This window comes from Eumetopias jubatus, unplaced genomic scaffold (genome assembly GCF_037043125.1).
Source record: "Eumetopias jubatus isolate StellerSeaLion01/CBP00866 unplaced genomic scaffold, mEumJub1_p1.0 scaffold_9, whole genome shotgun sequence".
Taxonomy (NCBI): domain Eukaryota; kingdom Metazoa; phylum Chordata; class Mammalia; order Carnivora; family Otariidae; genus Eumetopias; species Eumetopias jubatus.
In genome coordinates this window covers 27220593-27246584 of record NW_028274815.1, presented here as the reverse complement: position 1 = coordinate 27246584, position 25992 = coordinate 27220593, and the positions used below count along the sequence as shown (strand labels likewise).

Genomic DNA, 25992 nt, shown 5'->3' with positions numbered 1-25992 from the left:
AAACAAATATACAGGACTCTAGCTTTTTAAAAATGGGGAGCTGGCTGGCTTTAAAATTTACAGTATTTAAAAATACTGACTGGCTGGCTCAGTCAGTAGAGCATTAAACTCTTGATCTCAGTGTTGTGAGTTCAAGCCCCACGTAAGGCACAGAGCTTACTTTAAAAAAAAAAAGATGGGTAGGAGAAGATCCTTAAGCCAGCCAGTCCCCCAAGCCCACAAGCTAGATGATCTCCAGGTTTCTTCTAACTTTGCTGTAACATTTCTGAATGATGTTCTAAAGCGGCACCAACACTGGCTAATGAGCACTCAAAACATGGTTAATCCCAACTGAGGTGTTTCTAAGTATCAACTGTACACTGGTTTTAAAAACTTACTGTGGGGGGAAAAAAAAACAAATCTCATTAATATCTTATATCGATTACATGATGAGATGGTATATTGGATATTTGGAGTTAAATAATGTTATTGAATAATTTCACCTGCTTTACCTTTTAATACAGCTACCAGAAAATTTAAAATTACACACGTGGCTCACATTATATTGCTATTGGACAGTGCTGTTCTAAAGACAGAATTCAGGATCAAAACCGTTGCTGCCAGAGATGGAAACCAAAACAGGCCAGGCAGAACCTCTGCAAGGCATTTCCTTCCACCCTCCGGCATGCCAGGTCCTCACCAGCAGGACACAGTCATGCCTCCTTCAGGACAACCCCACCCTCCCCACAGCCTAGCCCAGGCAGTGCCTTCCAACCTGCAAATGAGCAAGGTCCCCCCGCCCCGCCAATCCTCCAGAAGGCTGCTAGGTCTTCTTCCTTCTCCACCACTGGTGCCACCACTCCAGGGCAGAAGAGACTCAAATCCCTGCAACATCCCCCGATCCCTCAGAGACCAGGATGATTTTGTAAGAAAGTTCCCAGCAGTCTTCCTTCTGTTGACCAATGGCCTCCCAACGTTTAGAGTTGTGTTCCGTATCAAGGGAGGGGGGAAAAAAGACAACTTTAGTCAAACCCCCAATACACACGTTCTACTGCATTAACACATACATTTAAAACATACTCAAACACATCATTTTAGAAGGCTGAGATAAAGATGAAATTAAGAATTCCAAAATGAATTCTGCTTGCTTTTCTTTTTGTTTTTTTTAAGATTTTTATTTATTTATTTGACAGAGAGACAGCAAGAGAGGGAATACAAGCAGGGGGAGTGGGAGAGGGAGAAGCAGACTTCCCGCGGAGCAGGGAGCTCGATGCGGGGCTCGATCCCAGGACCCTGGGATCATGACCTGAGCTGAAGGCAGATGCCTAACGACTGAGCCACCCAGGCGCCCCTGAATTCTGCTTTTCTTAATCCCTTTTCTTTTTGCTAAAAACATTTCTTTCAGTGACTCTGCCACCGAATGTGCTTTGTTATTTTTCTAAATCTTGGTTTAACACTTTGTCATGGAATCAGACCTTGAAAATGCCCTAAGTACAGTGTATTTCAGTATTTAGCTTCAGTATCTGCTCTAGCTTAAAAACGACACCTGACACAGACACAAAGATCCGAACAGCAGAACTGTTCTTAAAGTCTTAATTCTCTGGAAAAAAACAAAACAAAACAGTTTTTACAATTAAAATTCACATTTTAACATGAAAAAAAAACAAAAAAAAACAGTTTTTACAATTAAAATTCACATTTTAACATGAAAAAAAAAGCCTTAATTCTCCAGTTTCAGTCTCCTACACTAATTACTCAAAGGCTTCCTTACTAAAATTAGCAACTTTCCATTTTCCCTGTCAGTCAGTTGGTCTTGCAAACTAATTGGAAAATGTTCCATTTTGACAAAAATCTTCACTGGGTTTGAAACCCTTTGTTTGCAAGATTTTAGTTTAAGATTTTCAAGTATTAAAAAAGGAGTTTACAGAACACCCAACTACTGTTTTCCACAATGAAAACCATTTAACGATCGAAGCGTATCCGTACTTATTTTACAGATGTTCAACTTTGTAGCACAAGATGGTTAAAAGAAAAAGCTCACTTTCTTATTAACTTATCATCTTTACTTTGAAAGCAGATTATGTGTACTAGTTTTTAAAATACCTATGGGGTAATGCACAGCCAAGTATCATTTAAAAGGCCAAAAGTTTTGAAATGCCTGCCTTTGCAAGAAAAATTACTAATCCACATTCAACAACTCCTTTAGGTAATTTGCTCCCATGAGCTTCTGTAGCACCAGAGATTATAAGGATCACTCCCCATGCCATTATGATGTGCTGTAAGATTTTGTGGCTACTTAAGATGCTGTAATCTGTCAACCTCCTTAATTGGGTAGAGATAAACCTCTATCCAGAGTCAGCCTCCCTTATCAGCAGAATGCACACTCTCCCCCCGGAATGCCCTGGGGCTCCAAACCCCACTCCTAACCTTTGTGTACAGAAGGCACCAGGGGGCAATTTGTAGCTTGACTATTAGTAAAGTTGACAATTGCTATCTTCAGACAGAAGTAAATATAAGCAGAATGTCTACTGTTTTCTTGCATCCCAGTGGAATGTCGTACACGGGTCGGGAGTGTGAGCACCTTACTCTAAAAAGTGCTGTTGTCAACATCCACGTGCCAGGTCAAGATTTTCACTGTTACAACCACTTCGAACCCAGTTAACTTGTCTTCTTCTACTAGTAGAACCAACAATACTGTTCTCTCCCAAGAGGAATCTGGAGGATCGGTACTGCACTCCAAAATCTTTTCCTGGTTCTGGCTCTGTCGTTCCTGCCAGCACTTGGCTTATACTCTAAGGAATGGGTTCAGTTACGGTCATACACCTCCTTCTACTAAATAAACGCTCTTCATCTCTTTCCACTGAGACGACCATTGGCCCCCTGAAATCCTCAGCTGCTTCCAAATTCCTCATTGCTTTTTTGTTCTCTTTATAACACCTTTCTGAATCCACCACTCCCAAATGGTGCCTGGTAACAACACTATGGCTCTCAACTTATTCAGGGTTCATCTGTTGTAGTTTGTAAAAAAAAAAAAAAAAACTTTTTTCCTTTGACAACTCTACTCAATAAGAGGTCGAAGCACTTTTCCTTCTGAACATTTGGAAAAAATTTTTTTAATGGAGCAGAGATCTATACTTTGAACCCAGAGTCTATGAGTCGTTGGAGTCACCTGGCCCTCGCCTCCTTTCCTGCTCTACAACATACCTGGACCTCCACCACCAGCTACATTTTCCAAACCAGCATGTCATCTATGTTGCATTTTCAAACTCACTTGCATCTATTCCCCTATAGGAACACTCCAGGTAAAGCATGCTCAGCCCAATTTCTCCTTATATTTCCTCCCCTTTTGGCATTTCAACTACTACCCATCCATCCATAGTTAATACCTGAGCTGCTCTCCCCTTCAACTGCTCTCATGCTCCATGCTCTGCTTAGAGGGCCCTTAGCTTCTCAAGAACGTTTTACCCTGTTTTGTCTTCTCTAATACAGAGCATGGTACAGTGCATAAATTCAGCCCACCCTAGAAGCTGGGTTTAATTTTTTATTAAACACTATAAATTTTTTTTATAATTATAGCTACATAATCAGGAACATGCATTATCTGGAGTACTTTTAATAAGTGAAAAAAGTTTTTTCTTGGCCAGTTGTTAATTATGTCAGGAAGGGAACCAAAGCTGCTTCTACAAAAGCAGAAAAGACTCTGGGCTCAATCCCACTACTTTAATGTGCACCTAATTTCATGTGACGCAGGACTTCCTGCTGTAACGTTTTCAAGCTGAGACACGGAGCATTTGCTGTGCCATCACCACAAACAATTCACAAAGCACACCCCCTAGAACAGAGATTCACTGCCTTTGGGGATTATGAGCTCCCGTAGAGCCTCAAAGAGGCCATGTCACCATATCCCGTAAAAACACTCAAATACACAACAGTGTCAGACAACGCTGAGGGTGGGGGCGGGGTGGGGTCCAAAGCCCTGCCAGCCTTGAACCTCAGTACAAGACAGCTGGTTGGTTCTTCCAACGTCACAAGGCTCACAAGTCAGGTGACAGGCAGGGAGTGAGTCAGCTTTATAGATTCCTTCCCAGAAGCTCACATATACGCCAACCGATATTAAAAAAAAAATTAACATCCCAGTATAGATGTTGAAAATACATACCCATTGTCAATATACAGGCATAAATTAAGGCATTCTTCTAAAAGTATTCAATATCCACTCACTCTAGGTTACAAAATAATTTGACCTCACTGCCCACTGGTAGCAACCTCTCACTGGTCTGGCCTTACCTAATTCTGGGCCGAAAAGAATGGACAGTTCTTCTTCTCGTTGTTCAACTCCTTTTTTCAGAGTAAACCATCGCTTTGGCATTTCTAACCCTCCCAGCTTCCACTGGCAACCAAACAAATCCCTGTTTTCCTCTTTAGACTGAAGATCAAAGTCCCTCCTGTGCTTTCTGGCTCTTTTCTCTTTCTCCCTTTTTTCTGTCCTCCTGTTTCAAAACCACACTGAGGAAAGCATATCCTCACCACTCCTGCCCCAGTCAGAACCAAAGTCCATCTTCGTTTTCCTTGGCAACCACTCCTAGAGCATCTCCTTTGAAGCACTTTATAAACTGTTTATATCAAATGCATTGAAAACCTAATTAACAAATCCCTGAAAAGGAACTTCTGTTAAAGGAAAAAGAAGTCGTTAACAAGAAAGCAAACAGCCCAATTAAAAACATGGGCAAAAGAACCAGGCCCTTCAAAGAAAATATGCAGATGGCAAATAAGCAGATAAAAAAAAAAAAAAACACTCAGCATGTTTAATCTAGGAAGATTCACATTAAAACCACAGTAAGCTACTGCTGTACAACTACTAGAATGGCACAAAAAAAAAACCTGACACTACTAAGTGCTGATAAGGATGTGGAGCTACTGGAACTTTCACACACTACTGCAAGGATACAAAATGGTGCAGTCACCGTGAAAAACAGTTTGGCAGCTTCTTAGAAAGTAAAACATACACTTGCCAAGTGACCCTTGGTCAGCTACCATCAGAGAGCCATCTAGCTAGAGAAATAGGCTAGACCCAGAGGAAATGGTAAAATCAAGACTCTAAATGACTACCCACCAGCTGTGTGGAGTGGTACGGTGGTAAGGAGCTCATGATCACTTCTGAAGGTCAGACAGGTGTAGGCTCAAGGTCTGAGTCTCGCTTAACGAGTTGTCACTTTGGCAGGTAAGTACCACCAGCACAGTGTTACCATGGTAAACGTGCTGATATTCTTACAGAACAGAGGGTAAACAGATGCAGTTCTGGGCACCCACCCCACAAGGGCATCTCCACCCAGTAACCTTCCCCAGACCTCCCGACAATTCGGCACTAAAAATAACCCCCAGGACAGCACACAACCTTGCCCTACAGTAAAGCTGGCTCTGTTCCCACTGCTCTGTGTCTCTGCTGTACAGTCATGATTTGAACCTCACCCCTGTTACAAGAGTGTGTCTGCAGAACACCTGACACGTTGTGAACGTGGTATGTGCTCAATAAATGCTGGCTATCATCTGAGTCCTTGGGGAGCTCTTGGAACAAGAAACTGTATCTCACAATTCAAGGGAGGATTTGCCAGATGGAGGTGAGAGGAAGTAAGTGTGGACCTGAGAAAGGGCACGGGGGAAGTTAGGGGAGGGGGCAGCGAGGAAAGTGGCCCACACAGTGCAGGAGGCATCAGCTGGAGAACAGTGCAGAACAGGGCTAAGCAAGCAGTAGATGGGCCCATATGATGGAGTGTCTTAACAAAGGGTTTAGGTTTGATGGAGAAGGAAATGGTAAGTCATCCTTCTCTCGACTCCCAGAGCACCTGCTGCAAAACCTCTCCCATGATCCTTATCACAAGGAAATAGAATTTTGTGCGCGAATGTATGTGTGTCCGTATGCCTTCTACGGGACCGTGAGCTCCTTAACAGCAAGAAAAGGACTCTATTCCCAACACACATGATGTTCAGGAAGCACTCTCTGCAGCTGGAGTTCAAAATACCCACTCCGAACCTCAGTCCACACCCATTGTCCAAGCCCCCGTAAATTTCCTCTGACTGACAGGCCCCCTCCTGCTTGCAGATCCTCAGGCACTACAGATTATGGCCTCTGGTAATCACTGCTCCTGATCGCAAACCCAAGTTTAGCCTTCAAGTAACCCAGGCTTGTTTTCTCCCATGTCAACAGATGAAAACTCTGTAGATCTCTGTCTTCTGCTCTACCTGGACTTCACCCACCACTTCTGGACTCCAAAAACCCATCCTGTTGGGTCTCTTCTCTGATCTCCCCTTGAGAATAGAACCGAATAGAAAAGAATAGAGAATAAAATAATAGAGCGTTTCATATCTAAAACCTCAACTTTAGGCAACCACAGCCAGCCTTTCCTCACCCCAGAACCCGCCTTTCCAAAGATATCACCCCAGGTTTGATACTGACATACTAAACTGATGGTTATCAAATTCCAACCCGGATTCCTGAAAAAGATATAATATGGGACAAAAAAAAAAAAAGTAATTTCATTCACTCCCTCAATTCAATTTAATTGCCTATGATTATATTATTATACCCCCCTACAAACATAACATGTAATTTCTCAATGACTTAGACAAGTCTGGGATTAGAATTGGTCAGCCAAAGATATACTTGATCTCAATTTCGGTTAGAAAAGATGTTTTACTTGGTGTCCTGATATTTTCGGCAATGCTCTACAGGCTGCCAAGTTTACAGGTGGTCACTATAAGGGAAGACACTCTAAACCATCTAAATCTAAATTAAAGGATTATAATTTAAACCCAGAAAACCATCACAGTCAAAATAGATAAATTATTTCCATTACAATGCAGGCATACTAATTCAGGAGTATTCATGGCTTAAGAAAATATATATCAATGGGGCTTCTACTCTCCCTTGTCCACCCTTTTCCTACCCCAAATTACTATCCCTCTCCTCCTCCCTTAAAATGAACAGAAGTTCAATTTTCTTTCAAACTCTAAACAAGAAAAGTGGGATTAGAACACATAAAAGCCAATTTAACCTCTGCATATACTCATCAGTACTCTCCATCACTTGTTTGTGAGAGCTGAAGAATACCCACATGCAACTACTGAGCAAAATAAAGCAACAGGAGACAGGATTTAACTACTAGGATGGGCACAAAAAACAAAGGGCAAGAACGAGAGGCACACCCCAGAGCACAGATATACCAGTCAGGGTGCCAAGGAACAGATACGGGGAAAAGCTGCCCCAGAGTACTCTGCAGATCCATCAGGCCCACTGGCCATTTAGTTGAAAGAGGCCCCGACCATAGTGAGGTATTCACAAGATATTTCATGCTATAAATGACAAGGAAAAGAATGCATGAATCTCTCCAAAGACCTGGAGTCTAGTTATTCAACTGTGATATGAGCTCCTTGCAGCACAAGGAACTTTATGGTTTATCCCCCAAATATTAGGTTTCTAATTTCTCAGAATGAAAACTCTTTAAAATAAATTACTTCTGGCAAAACAGAGGATTAGATGTCCAGAGAAAATCTGCCAGTTATCAAACAACTAAAATTGCTGGACAAAATATCCAACTATGGTTGAGCTGGCGCGAGAGTCAGAGAAACTCTCAGAGGCCAGAAACAACCAGAGAGCATGAATCCAGGGAAATGAGTTGGCACCAGAACAGGAATTTGCCCTGGAGGGGCATCTGCCATTTCTGGATGCCTCAATTACAGGTTTCAATGTGCTGCATGGGGCACAGGAACAAACCTGGTAACTGTACAAGGTAACAGATTCCACATAAGACCAAACAAATACTTCTAGTAAGTGAACCAAAGAAAACCACCCTACAGCAGGAACATGAGGTTACATGGCTGTCTCAGCTAGGGCTTTGGCTGAACATGAAAAATTAGAGTAACAACAAAAATAACCTCAGGTGAGAATTCCTCATGACAGGTCCACGTTTGTGCAAGTTTGGCAGTCAACTGAAAAATACCTGAGTGACCAAAACAAGAGCAACTCCAAATTAGGGAAAAGTTGGCCTGGATGGGTAGTAACTCCAGGAACTTCTGAAAAGCAAACACAAATGCCTTCTGTAGGGACATACCTGAAAACTTAGATCTAAGGAATTCTAGAGATAAAAAAAACAGTGAACATTTATTCACAATCAGAAACATAAAATACACAAAGAAATAAGACAGAAATCAGTGTGTGCATGCGTGCGTGTGAGCACACACACACATCAAACCGTAGGATCAGTCCAGTAACAACTGCCAATTATTCCATTGGGATTTTAAGATACTGGGTGTAAGTATATTTAATATGCATAGGGAAGATGTTGAAACTATGACTGATTGATAAAAGATTAATATAGACTAGAGAGGTTTGAAAAACAAATAGAATTTTTAGACATAAAAAAATAGTTAACAGTTGAAATGGGGAACCTGACAGCAGGTACAGCAGAGCTCAGTCGAGAATCCGTGAACTGCAAGAAATGAACCTCGAGGGGCACCTGGGTGGCCCAGTTGGTCAAGCGTCTGCCTTTGGCTCAGGTCGTGATCCCAGGGTCCTGGGATCGAGCCCCACATCGGGCTCCCTGCTCAGCGGGAAGCCTGCTTCTCCCTCTCTCTCTGCCCCTTCCCCTGCTTATGTTTTTTCTCTCTCTGTCAAATAAATAAATAAAATCTTAAAAAAAAAAAAAAGAAATGAACCTCGATGTGGCACAGAGACAAGGAAACACAGGAGAGATTAAAATACAGGGAATTGAAGGAAAATGTGTAATAGTTGTCTAATCACACTTGTAAGAGGAAGAACATGGGAAGAGGCAAGAAGTCAAAGGGGAAAAAAAGGACTAAAAACTTCCCCAAAGTCTAAACATGAATCCTCACAGGCAATCCTTCTAAGTTCCAAGCAAGACAAATTTTTAAAATCTAAACAGAAAAGTGACTCCCCATAAAGGAACAAGATTCAGACCGACCACCAGCTGATTCATCAACAGTTAACCAGTGCAGCCACAAGTCCATGGCAAAATGGCTTCCAAATACTGAGAAAAAACTAACTGACCAGCTACCATTGCACACCCAGAAGGATCTGATGGAAGAAAAAGACCCTCACCACAGGAATTTCCAAAAGAGGCACTTTAAGAAAAACTATCCCAGAGAGAATGTATAAAATGCAAGTAGGAACGGAAAACAAACCAAAAAAAGTGGCAAATATGTGTGACGATCTAAAGTAAGCATGGACTATATAAAGCTACGACAGATTATCTTTGTAGAATTAAAGTTTTTTGGTTTTTTGTTTTTTCCTTGAAAGCTTAAAAAATAATAGCAACAGTCCTCTGGAGGAAGAAATCAAAGTTTTTTGGTTTTTTTTTTTTAAGATTTTATTTATTTATTTGAGAGAGAGAGAGCACATGAGAGGGGGTCAGGTCAGAGAGAGAAGCAGACTCCCCACTGAGCAGGGAGCCCGATGTGGGACTCGATTCCGGGACTCCAGGATCATGACCTGAACCAAAGACAGTTGCTTAACCAACTGAGCCACCCAGGCGCCCGCCGAAGTTTAAGTATCCTAAGGTCTTATGTTGTTTGGTAGGAAGGTAAAAATACGGAATGCCCTTTGCCTTGATTAACTTAAACACACGTTGATTTGAGGTAAACATCTGTGATGACCAGTAAGACCAGAAACAGAGTAGATCATCCAAAGTAGTTTGTGAGGAGGGAGGAAGGAATGAGGAGAGGAAGACTAATCAATCTAAGAGAACCATCCCCCCCACAAAAAAAAGAAAGAAAAAGAAAAATTTTAGTACAAATAAAAGTACAAAACGACATAATAAAAATTAGATCACCCTACTTGGAAAATATCCAAGTAGTTTTATAAGCAAGTTCTACCAAACATCCAATCTTACACAAAATTTTCAAGAACAGACTGGGAAGAACACGCCCCAGCTCATTCTATTATGCTAATATAACCTTAATAACAAAAAATCTTATCAAAGCAATGTGAGAAAGCAGAATTACATGGCAGTCTCACACATGAATACTGACGAAAACTGAAAGCAATGACAGGTTTAAAAAAGACATCAGTGAAGTTTATTACACAAATGCAAAGTTGTTCCAACATTACTGAGTCTTTTAATCCCCACATTAAAGATAAAAGGAAACCATACGATCAAACCAACAGATGAAATTCAACACCTGTAACAGATATTCTCAACAATCTAGCAATGAAGGGGCTGTCCTTAACTTGATAAGGGTATCTACAAAAAGCCTACAGCAAATGTGGTCTCCAATGAAGAACAGCTAATGGGATGCCCTTTAAATAAGGGACCACACCCCCATCCCTGTTTCTGTTTCACAATGAACTAAAGGCCCCAGCCAGTGCCACAAGGCACAGAAATTACAGATGTGAAGATTAGGAAAAGAAAAGCATCATACATGATGTAATTCTCTGTACAAACCTCAGCATAGGGGCGCCTGGGTGGCTCAGTCAGTTAAGCATCTGCCTTTGGCTCAGGTCATGATCCCAGGGTCCTGGGATGGAGCCCCACATCGGGCTCCCTGCTCAGCGGGGAGCCTGCCTCTGCTTCTCCCTCTGCCGCTCCCTCTACTTATGCGCTCTCACTCTCTCTCAAATAACAAATAAATAATCTTAAAAAAAAAACTCAGAATATCAATGTACTAGAGTAACTTTAAGCAAAGTTTCAGTGCACAGAAAAACAGGAAACCTCATTTCTATAAGAAAGCATGTTTGAAAGATGAAATTTTAGAAACGATTCCATCACAACAGCAACCAGGAATATTGGAGCAACAGATCTCGCAAAAGATGTGCAAAATCTTCATGAAAATTATTAGAAAGTATTCAAAAACATTAAAGATGACCTAAATAAAATGGAGGGATATTACATTTACGGATAGGAAGAGTATCAAAAAAGATCATTGATATTCATATCAAAATTATATACTGGTTCAATGCAATTTCAGTCAAGAGGCTAGCCGGGTTTTGTTGTTTTTTTTTTTTTAAGTGACAAGCCAATTCTACAATTATGTGGAAACACAGCCAAAAAATGAAGAGGGAGTATTTGCCTACCAAGACTTGTGATACAATTATAGTACTTAAGGTACTGGCTTAAGGACAGAAACCAACGGGCCAGGATAGAGAATCCAGAATCAGACTTGCATCTATTTAGAAATTTGTGAATGACGGTGCTTGCTTTGGCAGCACATATACTAGAAGTTTGCATATGACAGCTATGGTCAGGTTTGGGCGGGGGTGGGGGCGATTCGTCAATAAACAGACAATATGTTATCCATATGGAAAATAAAAATCACATCACACTCAATTCCAGGTGCATTAAACAAATGTGAAAGGAATACTAAAATAGAAAACTACCTCAAGAACAATGCATTAGGGAAGGATTTTTTTTTTCTTTTGGCAGGGAGGGGTGTGGGGAGGGGCAGAGGAGGAGGAAGAGAGAATCCTAAGCAGGCTCCAGGCTCAGCTGGAGCCCGACACAGGACTGGACCTCACAACCCCAAAATCATGACCTGAGCCAAAATCAACAGTCAGATGCTTAGCTGACTAAGACACCCAGGTGCCCCAGGGAAGGATTTTTTTTAAAAACAAGATAACACGGGGCACCTGGGGAGCTCAATCATTAAGCGTCTGCCTTCGGCTCAGGTCATGATCCCAGGGTCCTGGGATAGAGCCCCACATCCGGCTCTCTGCTCAGCAGGAGGCCTGCTTCTCCCTCTCCCGCTCCCCCTGCTTGTGCTCCCTCTCTCACTGTGTCTCTCTCTGTCAAATAAATAAAATCTTTAAAAATAAATAAATAAAAATAAGATAACACAATAAAAGAAAAACATTGATCCATTTACCCAAGATGAGTGGTTTTAAGCTTTGACAAGAGCGCACTACAAAAAAGTATGTCACCTCTCTCTTCCAGCCATCCAAGATGCCGAAAGGAAGTAAGGCTAAGGGGAAGAAGGTGGCCCCTGACCCTGCTGTCATCAAGAAGGACAAGAAGGTGGCCAACCCCTTGTTTGAGAAAAGGCCCAAGAATTTTGGCATCAGACAGGACATCCAGCCCAAAAGGGACCTCACCCACTTCAGCAAATGGCCCCACCACACCCAGCTGCAGCGGCAGAGGGCTATTCTCCATAAAGGCCTAAAAGTGCCTCCTGCAACTACCCAGTTCAGCCAGGCCTTGCACCACCTCACAGACCAGAGACAGAGAGAAGAAGCAGAGATTGTTGGCCCGGGCTGAGAAGAAAGCTACAGGCAAAGGGGATGTCCCCACTAAGAGGCTGCCGGTCCTTCAAGCTGGGGTTAACACTGTCACCGCCTGGATGGAAAACAATATTGCACACAATGTGGACACTGAGTTGGCTGTCCTCTTGCCTGCCCTATGTCATAAGATGGGGGTTCCCTACTGTGTTATCCAGGGGAAAGCCAGGCTGGGGTGTCTGATCCACGGGAAGACCTGGACGACTGTAGCCTTCACACAGGTTAACTTGGAAGACAAAGGAGCTCTGGCTAAGCTGGTGGAAGCCATCAGGATCAATGACAATGAAGGTTATGATGAGATTCACAGTCACTGGAAAGGCAACGTCCTGGGTCCAAAGTCAGTGGCTCACATTGCCAAGTTGAGAAACGCAAAGGCTAAAGAACTGGCCACCAAACTGGACTAAGTGTACACTGAATTTTCTGCACATAAAAGTAATAAAAAGTTCAGCCAATGTAAAAAAAAAGGCACTTCATACCCATAATACTGATTTTTATTATTCTACTGTGTAAAACTCTTAAAAATGTTTACTAGACAACTTATACAAAAATGCTCATCACAACACTGCTGGAATAGCCAAACACTGGAAATTCAGATGCCCTTCATCAGGAGAAAGGATATATAAATTGTGGTATATTCATATAATGGGAAACCATAAAAAGGAAAAACAAATAAAGCCCCACTATAAAACCTCAGGATCATCCTTGGTTCTTAAAGCATGGTCCCAAGACCAACAGCATTAGCATCACCTACAAGTTTGTTAGCCAAGCAAACTCTCCTCCCCAGACCTACTGAACTAGAAACTAAGGTGGGGAGGGCAGCAAGTCAGGTTTTAGAAGTCCTGGGGCGGGGGGGGGGGGGGCGCACCTATGTGGCTCAGTTGATTGAGTGTCTGACTGATCTCGGTTCACGTCCTGATCTCAGAGACATGAGTTCAAGCCCCACACTGGGCTCCACGCTGGGCATGGATCCTACTTTTAAAAAAAAAAAAAAAGTCCTGCAGGTGAATCAAACAGACTCAAGTTTGAGAGCCACTATTTCAGGTGAAGATCAGTCACACCTGGGCAAGAAAGTTAGAAGAAATAGGTTTATTGAAAAGTGAAAAACTGGCTAACCAAAATAAGTGTTAAAAGAACTACCAAAAAATATAATACAACTATTTTAAAAAGCAGAAAATGATTAATACAAGTTACTCTGTGGAAGAAAGAGGGTAAAGTATGGAGAAAGGTTACACCAAGCGCCTCTAACAATGACAGTGTTTTATTTCTTCAATTAGGCAGTGGATATGAGAATTTTGGTTTGTCATTATTATCCTTGATGCATGTGTTGTATAGTTTTTTGTATGTGATACTTTCTAAAAAAATTTCTTAAAGTAGCACTGGAAGAGGAAAACTTGAGAACATATAAAAAATTATGAACATAAAGTAGCATAGCTCATATGAACTCATTTCTAACAAAAGGCACAGGAAAAACAGAAGGCACAGCAGGTGCTGAATATTTGTAGACTATTAAATGTTTAAATGTTTACAATGATTCACATGCTTCTTCATTCTTCTGTTCCCTCAAATTTTTCCACAATGCATAATTATCCAAGAAGAAAGTTTTATATAGAGCATAACAATTCACAAAATAATTCGGTGCCCACCCTACTATCACTCCCATCTTTTAAACTGAGTCTCTTTACCAGACATGAGATCCAAATCCTGACTAAATACACAGTATAGCCTAAGGGAAGAAAATGGGTGTTTTTTTTTTAAAGATTTTATTTATTTATTTGAGAGACAGAATGAGAGATAGAGAGCACGAGAGGGAAGAGGGTCAGAGGGAGAAGCAGACTCCCTGCTGAGCAGGGAGCCCGATATGGGACTCGATCCCAGGACCCCAGGATCATGACCTGAGCCGAAGGCAGCTGCTTAACCAACTGAGCCACCCAGGCGCCCAGAAAATTGGTTTCAATTCCGGGCTCAAAAAGTGTTTTTCTTCTCTCATTTTCAAAACTTATTTCATGGAATTCCATTCAGTTTTGTTCATTTGTCAGACCTCCACATCAAGGTTCCTAGTCAGTTAGAAGTGATTTTTTTTTAAACTGGAAGCAAAATAAGGTGTATGTGTTAGTATTAAGACTGTACAACAAAAACCTCTTACAAACCATACAGGGATTGCCCCCCAAAACTCATTTGTTTTTAATTTATTTTCTCCACCAGCAATGTGTTGCTAAAATCACAAGAGAATAAAGCGTTGCTCGTATGAATTAATTCCCATCCATCTGCAACAACAGGAACCAAAGGATCAGCTTCAGCATCCAAAGAGAGGCAATTACGCACAATGAGCAGAGGAGGTGGTTCGAGGTTGCACTGCCAAGAAATGACATATTCCAGTGGATTCAAACCACCCTCTTCAAATTTTGGCATTCTGTGGTACAAAAATAAAACCGGAGTTCACTGAAAAGCAAAGCTTGCCACCTGCTGCCCAATGGCATAATCGTAAAAGTTCAAATCATGTCCACATTTCTCAACTGAAATCCTCTTAGGAATTGATCAGTGTGGATGTTTGCATTTTCTATATTCGTTCATTAGTTCTGAGTCTTTTTTAAAGAAAGAATATCAGCCCCAAAGTTTTTAAACCAGATGCTATTTCAAACCCTGTACATTACAATCAACTCTAACCAATGTGCTTAAAAAAAAAACAAACCCAACTTCCAAACTATTATACATGTTGTGTATAAAATAAATCGGCCAAACTGCAGTTGTATCTATGATGGTATCCAGACCAGGGAGGAATGCCTTTGAAAACATACCAGCACTGTCCTACACTTCCACAACCTGTCATCATTCTAGAGGATATGAAATACTAAATCCACTTCCTGATCTATGCAGACTGTAAAATGCAAACATTAACAGTTTAGCTGAGGTTTCTACACACTTACATTACAAAATTTGAAGTAGCAAGTCCAGCGAACCAAAAAGAAAAAACTTGCCCACATGTCACCATTGCTTTGTCAACTCTAACCATTTAAGCTTTTAAAAATCTTCATTAATAATGATGAGCATTTCTATTGCTTAAATGTTTCTAGTATTCTTTTTCATTTCAATTTCCTCTAAGAAAATCTGAGCAGTAAAACCATTTTTAGCCTTTTTTTCCCCTTAAGAACCAAACCTTCAAGTTTGCTCTCATTTTCCGACTGTGTAGACCTGTGTATCCATGTCATCATGCCTGTCAAAAAGAAACTCAAAACGCTCAAAGGAAAAAGTGAGACTCGGAATTTGGGGGGAAAATACCATCTGAGAGGACGATATCCTGAAAAGCCATCACAGGCTGAATCAGGAGAGAGAAGGTTCTAAGGGCTGTTCCATGTGCTCTTCTTTTGCCCAGGAACTAGGGCAGGTGTGCAATTTTCGGGAGCTTTATGCCAAGCAACCTCATCACACCACAGTGAGAACTCCTGACTTGATTCCTTGTGAAATAAAGCCTTTTCAATCAAGGCTCCGGCCAGCAGGAACTTGTCCATATGCAAAATAGCACCAACGCTCGTTGACGTTTCTCAGTTGTCTGGGAACTACTACAAAGCAGACAATAAAAAATAATTCATTGTCAAAACAGACGGCCCCATAATGTCGTACGAGTTCCTAGGGTGTGTTTTCTTCCTAAACACTAGAGGCAGTGTCTCCATACAAAAGGAAGCCTGCCCAGCTGCAGCCAGTTAAGTTTCAGATACTGCTGCTTCTGCGAAATATCACTCTCTCTCTCTCTCTCTCTCCCTTCTTTTCCTATGGCTGGCCTACCCCTTTCTTCAAAAACTCAACAGGAGCTATGAATTCACGTACTATAATTGCTGCGTGTTTCTGATCAGGCAAAAATCTCTTTCCCAGGTCTCATTTAATCGCCCCAACTGAAGCGGTTTGAGATCCTAAGGTGTGTTAGGGTTTGGCTCGATCTTCCGGAGTACTATGTCTACAAGTCAGAAATGGTGCCTGGTGTGATGATACGGCAAGCTACTCTTTTGATTAATTAATTTCAGGCCCACTGATGCCAGAACTAGACTTTGATGGAACAGGTCAAGTATCTGCCAGTGAAGGGAATAACACTACAAAGGCTTTGTCCTATAAAAATACAGCTCTCCACTAAAAACACCAAAGTAATTATTCATTCTAGAAATAGAAAAGGAAGAAAGAAACCACAGGTATGGGTTATTTGCTGAAACTGAAGAATATTTACTTGAGCCCTAGCACAGTTCCTGGCCCACAGTAAGTACTCAATAAATATATGTGAAATTAGAGGTCCCAAATCATTTCTTTTGGTTTCTTGCCAAAGACTTTCTAGTAAAGCTTGATCAAAAATCCTTATGGGTTTTTTTTCCAAGTTTTTATTTAAATTCTAACATACAGTGTAGTATTAGTTTCAGGTGTAGAACTTAGTGATTCATCACTTACATACAATACCTGGTGTTCATCACAAGTGCCCGCCTTCATCGACATTACCCATTTAGCTCATCCCCTGCCTACCTCCCCAACAGCAACCCTCAGTGTGTTCTCTATAATTAAGAGTCTGTTTCTTGACATATGAAAAAATGTTCAACATTACTAGCCATCAGGGAAATACAAGTCAAAACCATAATGAGATACCACCTTACACCAGTTAAAATGGCAAAAATGAACAAGACAGTAAACAAAAAGTGTTGGTGAGGATGGGGAGAAAGGGGAACCCTCCTACACTGTTGGTGGGAATGCAAGCTGGTACAGCCACTCTGGAAAACAGTATGGAGGTTCCTCAAGCCATTAAAAATAGAGCTACCCTACAACCCAGCAATTGCACTACTAGGTATTTACCCCAAAGATACAGATGTAGTGAGAAGGGGCACATGCACCCCAATGTTCATAGCAGCAACGTTCACAAGAGCCAAACTGTGGAAGGAGCTGAGATGCCCTTCAACAGATGAATGGATAAAGAAGATGTGCTTCATATATACAGTGAAATATTACTCAGCCATCAGAAAGGATGAATACCCACCATTTGCACCGACATGGATAGAACTGGAGGGGATTATGCTAAGTGAAATAAGTCAAGCAGAGAGAGACAATTATCATATGTTTTCACTCATATATGGAACATAAGGAATAGTGCGTAGGACCACAGGGGAAGGGAGGGAAAACAGAAGGGGAAGAAATCAGAGAGGGAGACAAACCATGAGACACTCTGGACTCCGGGAACCAAACAGATTTATAGAAGGGAGGGGGTGGGGGGCTGGGGTAACTGGGTGATGGGTATTAAGGAGAGCACGTGTGGTGATGAGCCCTGGGTGTCAAACGCAGCTAATGAATTGTTGAACACTACATCAAAAACTAATGATGTACCATCTGCTGGCTAATTGAACATAATAAAAAAAAAAAAATCAGAAAAAAAAGTCTGTTTCTTGGTTTACCTGTAAAAGAGGTTCATTTGTTTCTTAAATTTCACATTTGAGTGAAATCATATAGTATTTGTGTTTCTCTAACTTATTTTCCTTAGCATAATACTCTCTAGCTCCATCCACGTCATTGCAAATGACAAGATTTCATTTTTTTTTAAAGATTTTATGTATTTATTTGACAGAGAGATAGAGAGCATAAGTAGGCAGAGAGGCAGGCAGAGGGAGAGGGAGAAGCAGGCTCCCCGCCGAGCAGGGAGCCCGATACGGGACTCGATCCCAGGACGCCGGGATCATGACCTGAGCCGAAGGCAGCTGCTCAACTGACAGAGCCACCCAGGCGCCCGGCAAGATTTCATTCTTTTTGATGGCTGAGTAATATTCCAGTGTGAATGAACATCCTAAATTAATCTGAATATAAAGGTGATAAATACAAGTGTTGTTTTTTTTTTTCTTTTTAAGAGAAGCATATTATTTCTTCACTGGCTTTGGGAAATATTTCTGATTTTGTGAAAGACCATACCAGCATTATTGTCAAGTAGCCTGGGGCTGGACTGATTACTTCCCAGAGCAAATCAAAAACTTTCCTAGCAACCCGTAGGCCTCAATAGCTAAGTTAAACAACAAACATACATGAGGTCTGAAACAAAATTGATGATTTAACATTACACAATAATGAAATTTGTTTCAGATTTCAATTACTGTTAATTCTTTTTATTACATTATGTTCAATAACAACTAATGAAAATACAATACAACTAGAAACCAGATAATGCAGTTCAACTATAAAGATATCGAGACCCGATCGTCATGCAGGTTGTTAGACACCTGTGTGTACGCATGTGCCCAAGTATCCAAGTCTCACTTTCAGCTCAGTAATGACATCATAAACAATGTGGGAGTTCAATCACCTACTGGAAGAGGAATATCAGTGAGCTGAGCACTCCTAGTATAACATGAAAACCACAGAGCAGAGGCACAGGGATTTATGTTGGAAGGGGCAAAGACAACACGCCATGGCAAAAGCTGAAGGGCCAACAAAGGTAAAGGTAGGAGTCTGATAACATCTGAAAAAGAAAAAAGACTTTTCTACAGAGCATGATGGTCACCAAACGCATTTTGAAGAGTGTTAGTTTGATCAACACAGAAGGAAATAGAATCTGCTTCTCATTACAGGTCCATGAACTTGAATCCAGGGACAGAGTGGAAGAAGAAAAAAAGAAAGCTTTCAAAGACAACCCCCCCATCTTCCATTCCTAAAGTGGCTAAGATGACAGATTCTTTGACTTAACATATCTAGAGAGAGATAAACGTCAGACTATACCTAACTCCTTAGCCTGCATCCAAAGGAAGTGTTTTCTGGACTGCTAGTCTGCATCCCTTCTATTTTTAAAGAAAATTAGATTTCCTCTCCAGTGGTCACTGTGAGAGGGAGGTGGGCTACAAGGCTGGCTCCCTCAGGAACATTTCTCTCACCTACGCATCAATCTCCTGGGCCCTCCTCACATTGCCACAGAACCAGCCTGACCTGGCTCCCCTCAGGTAATAAATCTTCTTCTTCTTCAGGGTCATCTCCCCGTCTCTCACAGCCCCCCTCAAAGGCACTCTCCCCAACGGTCAAGGCCTTCCATAATCTGGATCTACCCACTCAATTTCACTTCCTACCGTTCTTCAATTCCCCCAAAATAGATCAATCTCCCACCCGTCCTATGGAAATCAGAGACTCAATCCGACCGTATCTTCCATCCTGTCATGTCCTGTATGTAAAGGCCGGCCTCACTTTCCAAGTCCTCCAGATTCTGGTAAGTCTTCCTTTATTCCAGTCCTTACTGATGGCCCCCTTCTTATTCTCCACTAGAATCTGTAACAGGTACTACCTAATAAGTCAGTCAATAAGATATTATTCCATATTATTAACTATCTTTCTAAGCATGTTAGCCTGATCCTCCAACTGGAATGCCTTGGCATATGGTTGGCACTCTTTGTTGAAAGACTAAATTAAACAATTATAGAAAACTGATTTTTGTATTGCAGAGGTGGGGAGAACAGAGCTTCTGTATTCATTGTGGTGAACCTGGGATAAGGCAACTGGGTTAGAAATACATTAAGAACGGGCGCCTGGGTGGCTCAGCTGGTTAAGCGACTGCCTTCGGCTCAGGTCATGATCCTGGAGTCGCAGGATCGAGCCCCGCATCCAGCTCCCTGCTCAGCGGGGAACCTGCTTCTCCCTCCGCCCACCGCTCCCCCTCCTTGTGCTCTCTGTCTGTCAAATAAATAAAATCTTAAAAAAAAAAAAGAAAGAAAAGAAATACACTTAAGAACTATTCAAGCTTAGACAATTAAGATGGTTCAATAGTACCTGAAGATTTATGTCTGGGTCAACCACCAAGCCTCTCATAGGACTGAAGAATTTTGAAATACATTACCCGAGTCATTGATTGTATTCCTGTCCTCCCAGGTGAGTGGGAATTTTCAAAAATTCAACTTAAGAAGTTTCTTCCAAATTAGGGGATAAAAAATTCAGTAGGTACTAATAACATTCTTTGCATACAAGGGCCCCTCCCCACTTTGAGAGTTCTTGAAATGTTTCACAAAATGGGGGGCGTCTGGGTGGCTTAATCAGTTAGGCGTCCATCTTCGGCTCAGGGATTGAGCCCTGCTTCTGCTTCTGGCTCCCTGCTCAGCAGGGAGTCTGCTTCTCCCTCTGCCCCTCCCCCTACTCATGCTCACTCACACGCTAATAAAATCTTTTTTTGTGTGTGTGTGTGTTTTTTTGTTGTTTTTTTTGCTAATAAAATCTTTAAAAAAAAATGTTTCACAAAGAGATCTTTAATATGAAAAAAGCTCTTACAAATAAAAAAGAAATTATAGAAATTACATAGAAATTCTATGTAAATAGAAATTTATATGGGATAAAGAATGTTAATAGATTATTCATATAAAAATACAAAGGGCTAATAAACATTTGGAAACTGTTCAACCTCAATAAAAAAAATAAGAAAAGCAAACTGAATTTTATCTGTGAGGAATGTGATAAAATCACATTCCATAGGAATATTCAAAACCACTAATGCTTTACAGACTGTAATTCATTTAATTTATCAACGTCTTATTTGACAGTGACCACACGTACTCTGTTCAAATTATCAAGGATCTGAAATGATCTAATACAACCTATTTATTTTCACATAAAAATCACTATTTAAATTAATACAAAGCAACGCGGCAACAAAGAAATCAAATCAAGGAGATTGCAAAGTGTTTCAACCTTACATATATATATTTTTTTAAAGATGTTATTTACTCATGAAAGAGAGGGGGAGAGAGAGAGAGAGAGAGAGAGAGAGAGAGAAACAGAGGGAGAAGCAGGCTCCCAAGGAGCAGGGAGCCCGATGCGGGACTCGATCCCAGGACCCTGGGATCATGACCTGAGCCGAAGGCAGACGCCTAACCATCTGAGCTACCCAGGCGCCCTCCCTTATGTGTATTTCTAAGACACTAAATTCTCCAATTATTTACATTCACAAGTCACCTTTCAAGACATGCAAGCAATTACGTTGTGAAATACTTGCCTCATTCGTAGAAATGGGTTTTTTAGGAATTCTTTTTTTCTCCTTCAAAATAGTTTCGTTAAGCCAGGAGATAAGGAAGAGCTACAGCAAGGGAAGAGGAACAGAAAGAGTTTTGTAGAGGGCCTAGAAGGTTAATGGTGGTTGTACTCCCTGAGTGAGGCAGGGGAAACAGAAAGCATTTCCTTTCAAATTCCTTTTCTCAGAGTGAAGTGCATCCTAATCATCTCAAAATGTCTATGTCGTCTTCCTGTTGGAGTTAAGAACATCCTTCCTAGAAATATAATTAAGAAGGATTAGCTGCTGCATAAAGAGGCTTTGAACAAATTAAAGGAGAATGATGTCTCACTTTAGACTCTGTCCATCAAATCTCCAAATACCAGCACTTGGCAAAACACCAACATCCGGCAAAGAATAAAGGCAGTGCACTTCACAAGCAATAAAAGTGATGCCTATGTCAAGAAAGCCCTAAGATGAGGGGCGCCTGGGTGGCTCAGTTGGTTAAGCATCTGACTCTTGATTTCAGCTCAGGTCATGATCCCAGGGTCGAGGGATCGTGCCCACGTGGGACTCCCCGAGCCCGCTCAGCACGGAGTCTGCTTGTCCCTCTCCCTCTGCTCCTCCCCCTGCTCATGTTCGATCCCTAATGTGAATAAATAAAATCTTAAAAAAAAAAAAAGAAAGCCATAAGATGAGAATTTTTAAAAAGTAAGTTCTGTATCTGTGGCAGACAGTCCAATTACTTTTTAAGGATCTGAAAACATCTTCTACATTGGTAACTTAGAATAAAGAAGTACCTGTCACATTTTCTCCTTGAGACAGGACACATTTTGGTAAGTGAACCTTGATCGTTTTGAAAATAAGCAACTTTTTGTCAAACAACAGTGTTTTACTTGAAAATTCACTTAACAACTCAAATTTTTCACCATTCCTCTATCTTTTTTAGGTTTGGGGCTACAAAAATACTGTGCAAATTTTTTTCATAATTTTGACAGCAAAGAGTCAGACAAGGGCATATAAAAAACAGCAAGGAGAATGTAGACTAAGAAGAGGTCAGGTTCAAGTCCCAGCTCTGTTACTACCCACCCATGTGACTCTGGGCAAGACATTCATCCTTTTAAGTTATAAAATTTTATGATCTGTGCTGGATGAAGATGTTGGAAGATGGAAAAATGATTGTACCTAATACATTCTTGTTCCATTTCCCATTACACTCAAATAACTCTCAAAAGGGACAAAAAACCAGGATTAATTCTTTTCAAAGACACTGATATCGATAAAATACTTCTTTGCATTTCGGTGAGAGCTAACTCCATGAATCATGTAACTCTGGAACCATATGAAGTCTAAGGGAAGAATGATTTCGCTGTAAGTGAAAAAATAACTCTAAATAAAAATAATTAAATTTGCCTGTCCCTCCCTATTTGCTTTTGAGAACTGAGCCCAATCTTCCATCAAGGTACAAATCAATTAATATTTCATTAAATACTCATGAGGACTAGGAAAGTCAAGCTCATAAAATGGATTTTCAGTGTCTATTTCAGACTGGCTGCCTGAGCTTAGTGGTCACTTTTCTGCTTGCTAACGTGCCTCTCAGTGGTCACTGGCGTTTGAGGAAGTGCAAGGAGCAAGAAGACCTGACGTTGCAAAGGTCAAGAGGAGAAGATCCAGAGAACTAAACAGAGTCTGACCAAAGAAAAATCCTTGTAATGGTCAGAGATACACAGCAAGTGGGTCCTAGAGTCACCTAGAAGCACCACCGTAAGGATGCGATGTCAGGGCCAAACTGCTGCCCCAGAATGGGGTGGGGGATGACAGAGTCAAATTTTGCCTCCTCTCATCAGTGACTCAATTAAACAGGGCTCTTCGGATTACTTTGAGGAAACTGAGGCAGCTTAGCCAATGGATTACTATTTGCATTCCTGCATGGTCAGACCTCTGGATTCAGAGCAAGGACAGCATCACTTACCTGTGTCCATTCACCGAGGAAGCATTGTGCCAAGAAGAGTAAATCACACAAATTGAAATGAATGCTATGAAGGGAGGGAATGGGGAAATGGTGTCACGAGAGCATCTTTGAGGGAATAACAGAGGTCTCAGGGAATGCTTCCCTGAGAAAACGGAAATCAGTAACAAGAGCAGGTGTTAGCAGGGAAGAGGAGCACGGGCGAGGGAGGGGGCAGACTGCAGACAGACAAAGGGTCAGGAAGGCGCTGGACAGGGTTAAGGAGCTGCCTGGGACATGATGACAGGCCAGTGCCTGCGCATTACGACAACCAGGGGATAGGGTACAAGGAGAGACCAGGGAGTCTGATGTCCCGGGAGGGGAGAACTCATCTTTATCCTCAGAGCACTGAGAAGCCACTGACGGCTCTTATGTAGAGCAGGGCAAGACAAGACTTATATTTTGAAAAGATCCCTCCAGTTGTGGACCAGACTTCATACTTGATAAAATCCCACCTAACCCTAGTGGGTGATAGGAACATTCTCCAATCCACGATTTAATTTCATCTAGTCTTCGCAGTTCCTTCTGCTATCCTGCATAAACACACAAACATCTTGTCCAGAAATAGCAGCCCTGAAAAATGACAGTCATTTTTTCCTGGATTAGTGAAATCTAGGGTTTCTTTTCTCCACAGTGTTTAAGGAGACACTCTTTCCACTTAGAAGTTCCTGCCTCTGGGACCATAGGATCAGCTCTTTCCGCTAGGTCATCTCTAACACATTCAAGAAACAGACAAAAAGGTCAAAACTATACTTCACTTTGAGAACCACGGTGAAAACATACTAACTAAGCATGTTTACTACACAAATTAACTTGGTTTTTTATTTCCTGTTTATGCTTATTATAATGTGACTTGTACTCATCACCTCCCTCACATAGGACTCACATCTTACAGGTTCTTTATTCTGATCCCAGGCAACGCTGGGGCAGAGAATAGCTATAAAAGTTTAGTCTTAAAATTTAGTCTACACATTGCTGGAACATAAACAAACTGTTAAGCCAAGGAAAACAAGGAAAGAGGAGGTAGTGCAATGCTGGGGGCACACTGGAAGGATTCACGGGCAGTATCTATGGAATGCCAGACCTACCCAAATGTAAAGAAGAATGTTTACTGTAATCTACACAACAGCCAAAGTCAGGTTCGAAAAAGTATTCTCCGGTTTGGGACCAGCCATGCAGGCCAGGGCTAAGGCTCACGGGTCCCCTGTGTCCACCATGTTGCATTCTGTCCCAGCTGCTCATCAGTGGATTCGTGTGTGCTTCCACCGCAGCTCCATCATCAGTTTGCAGCAAGTCCTCGAACAACTAATTCATTTCCAGCGCACAAATTTATTTCAACACAGAATAATCATACAGGAAATACATTATCAGGCTTAAGGGCCCCCTATCAAACTGTGGAAGGAAGGGGCATTCCTAGCCCGTTCCCCACTCCTCTCCATGTCTCCCCGTCCCTTCCTAAACTTCCCCCAAGATGGCTACAATCAGAGCCCGCAACCCACTTGTCTAGTGCTTGGGGCTGTTGCATGTCAAAAAGTACTTGTTTATGAGTGGTGTTGACTTTTCAATCCCAAGCTTCATGAGGCTAAGGGCGTAAGGAGAGCTAGGGCCCCTCCCGCTGCCTGGACAGCTCTAGGCTTTTGGTTTTCCCCTCTTCCAGCCACCACAAATGCCTGAGGGTGCTGGTCCCAAGACTTCAGACAACAGTGGCGGCCACATTTAGGCCTTAAATCTATGTGAAGTGCTTAAATCTAACTTTTATCAGAGTCATAAGGTCTGGCTATGCTATTAACTGAAGGGTGCTTTGATGATGATTTACTATCCCTTATGATTATGGCTCACTCTTGAGTACCAGGGAAGATCACAAAAACAAGACTGGGTCCTTGAGAAAACACTCTGGAAATCAGAAAAATGGCTTTAACATTATTGCCCAAATAATTTTACCAAGCCCCTCAAAGATGTCCACATCCAAAACCTGTGAATATGTTAGGGTACCTGGCAAAGGGAAATTAAAGTTGCAAATAAAATTGAGGCTGCTAATCAGCTGACCCTGAGATGGGGAAAGTTATCCTGAATTATCCAAATGAGCCCAGTATAATTACAAGTGTCCTTAAAAGTGGAAGAAGGAAGTGGCAGATCAAAGAGAAGTGGGACAGCATAAACACTCAGTAAATATTAGCTACATTGTTAGTACACAACATCAAAACATCATCTTGATTTCTAGCGAGGAAACTGGAGAGCAAACTCTATCCGAGCACTTGCACTTTTTAATTACACACTTTGAGTTTCCAAATCCTTATGTACCTTTCATCAGAACTTAAACCCAGTCAGCTGCTGGTCCTATCTCAAAACTACTCCTGGCCAAGCTTTCCTCGTGGGACTCAGCGGGGTGCAGACAGGGCAATGCACAAGTGCCCTCCCATCCCCTTCCCCTGCCGCCTCCACCCCCATCCCACAGTCTACTCTTCCTGCCAAGTCCCACTCAGGAAAAAAAGGCTCCCTGCTTCCAGTTCCTCAAACACCATCTCACCCACCATTTTCCCTAAGTGCTGACAAACAAAACAGTGCTGACCAACAGATGATACTAATATGATCACACTTTATACAATGGATCATGAAGTCCTCAAACCTTGGCCTTGCTATATCCCGTTGGGAGTGGTTTTCTGATGAACTCACAAAGGTCTTCTTCTGGAATTCCCACACATGCCTACCTCCACAGCATTATTCCTAAGAACCAAAAACTAGAAAAATTCCAAA

The 25992-nt window shown here is 41.7% G+C and overlaps 1 protein-coding gene and 1 pseudogene across 2 annotated transcripts in view; one reads left to right on the top strand and one right to left on the bottom strand.

Moving 5' to 3' along the window:
• Positions 1-25992, bottom strand: part of LTBP1 (latent transforming growth factor beta binding protein 1) — a 387949-nt gene that overhangs the window by 309169 nt on the left and 52788 nt on the right. The window lies entirely within an intron of this gene.
• LOC114219602 (large ribosomal subunit protein eL8 pseudogene) lies at positions 11925-12666 on the top strand (annotated as a pseudogene).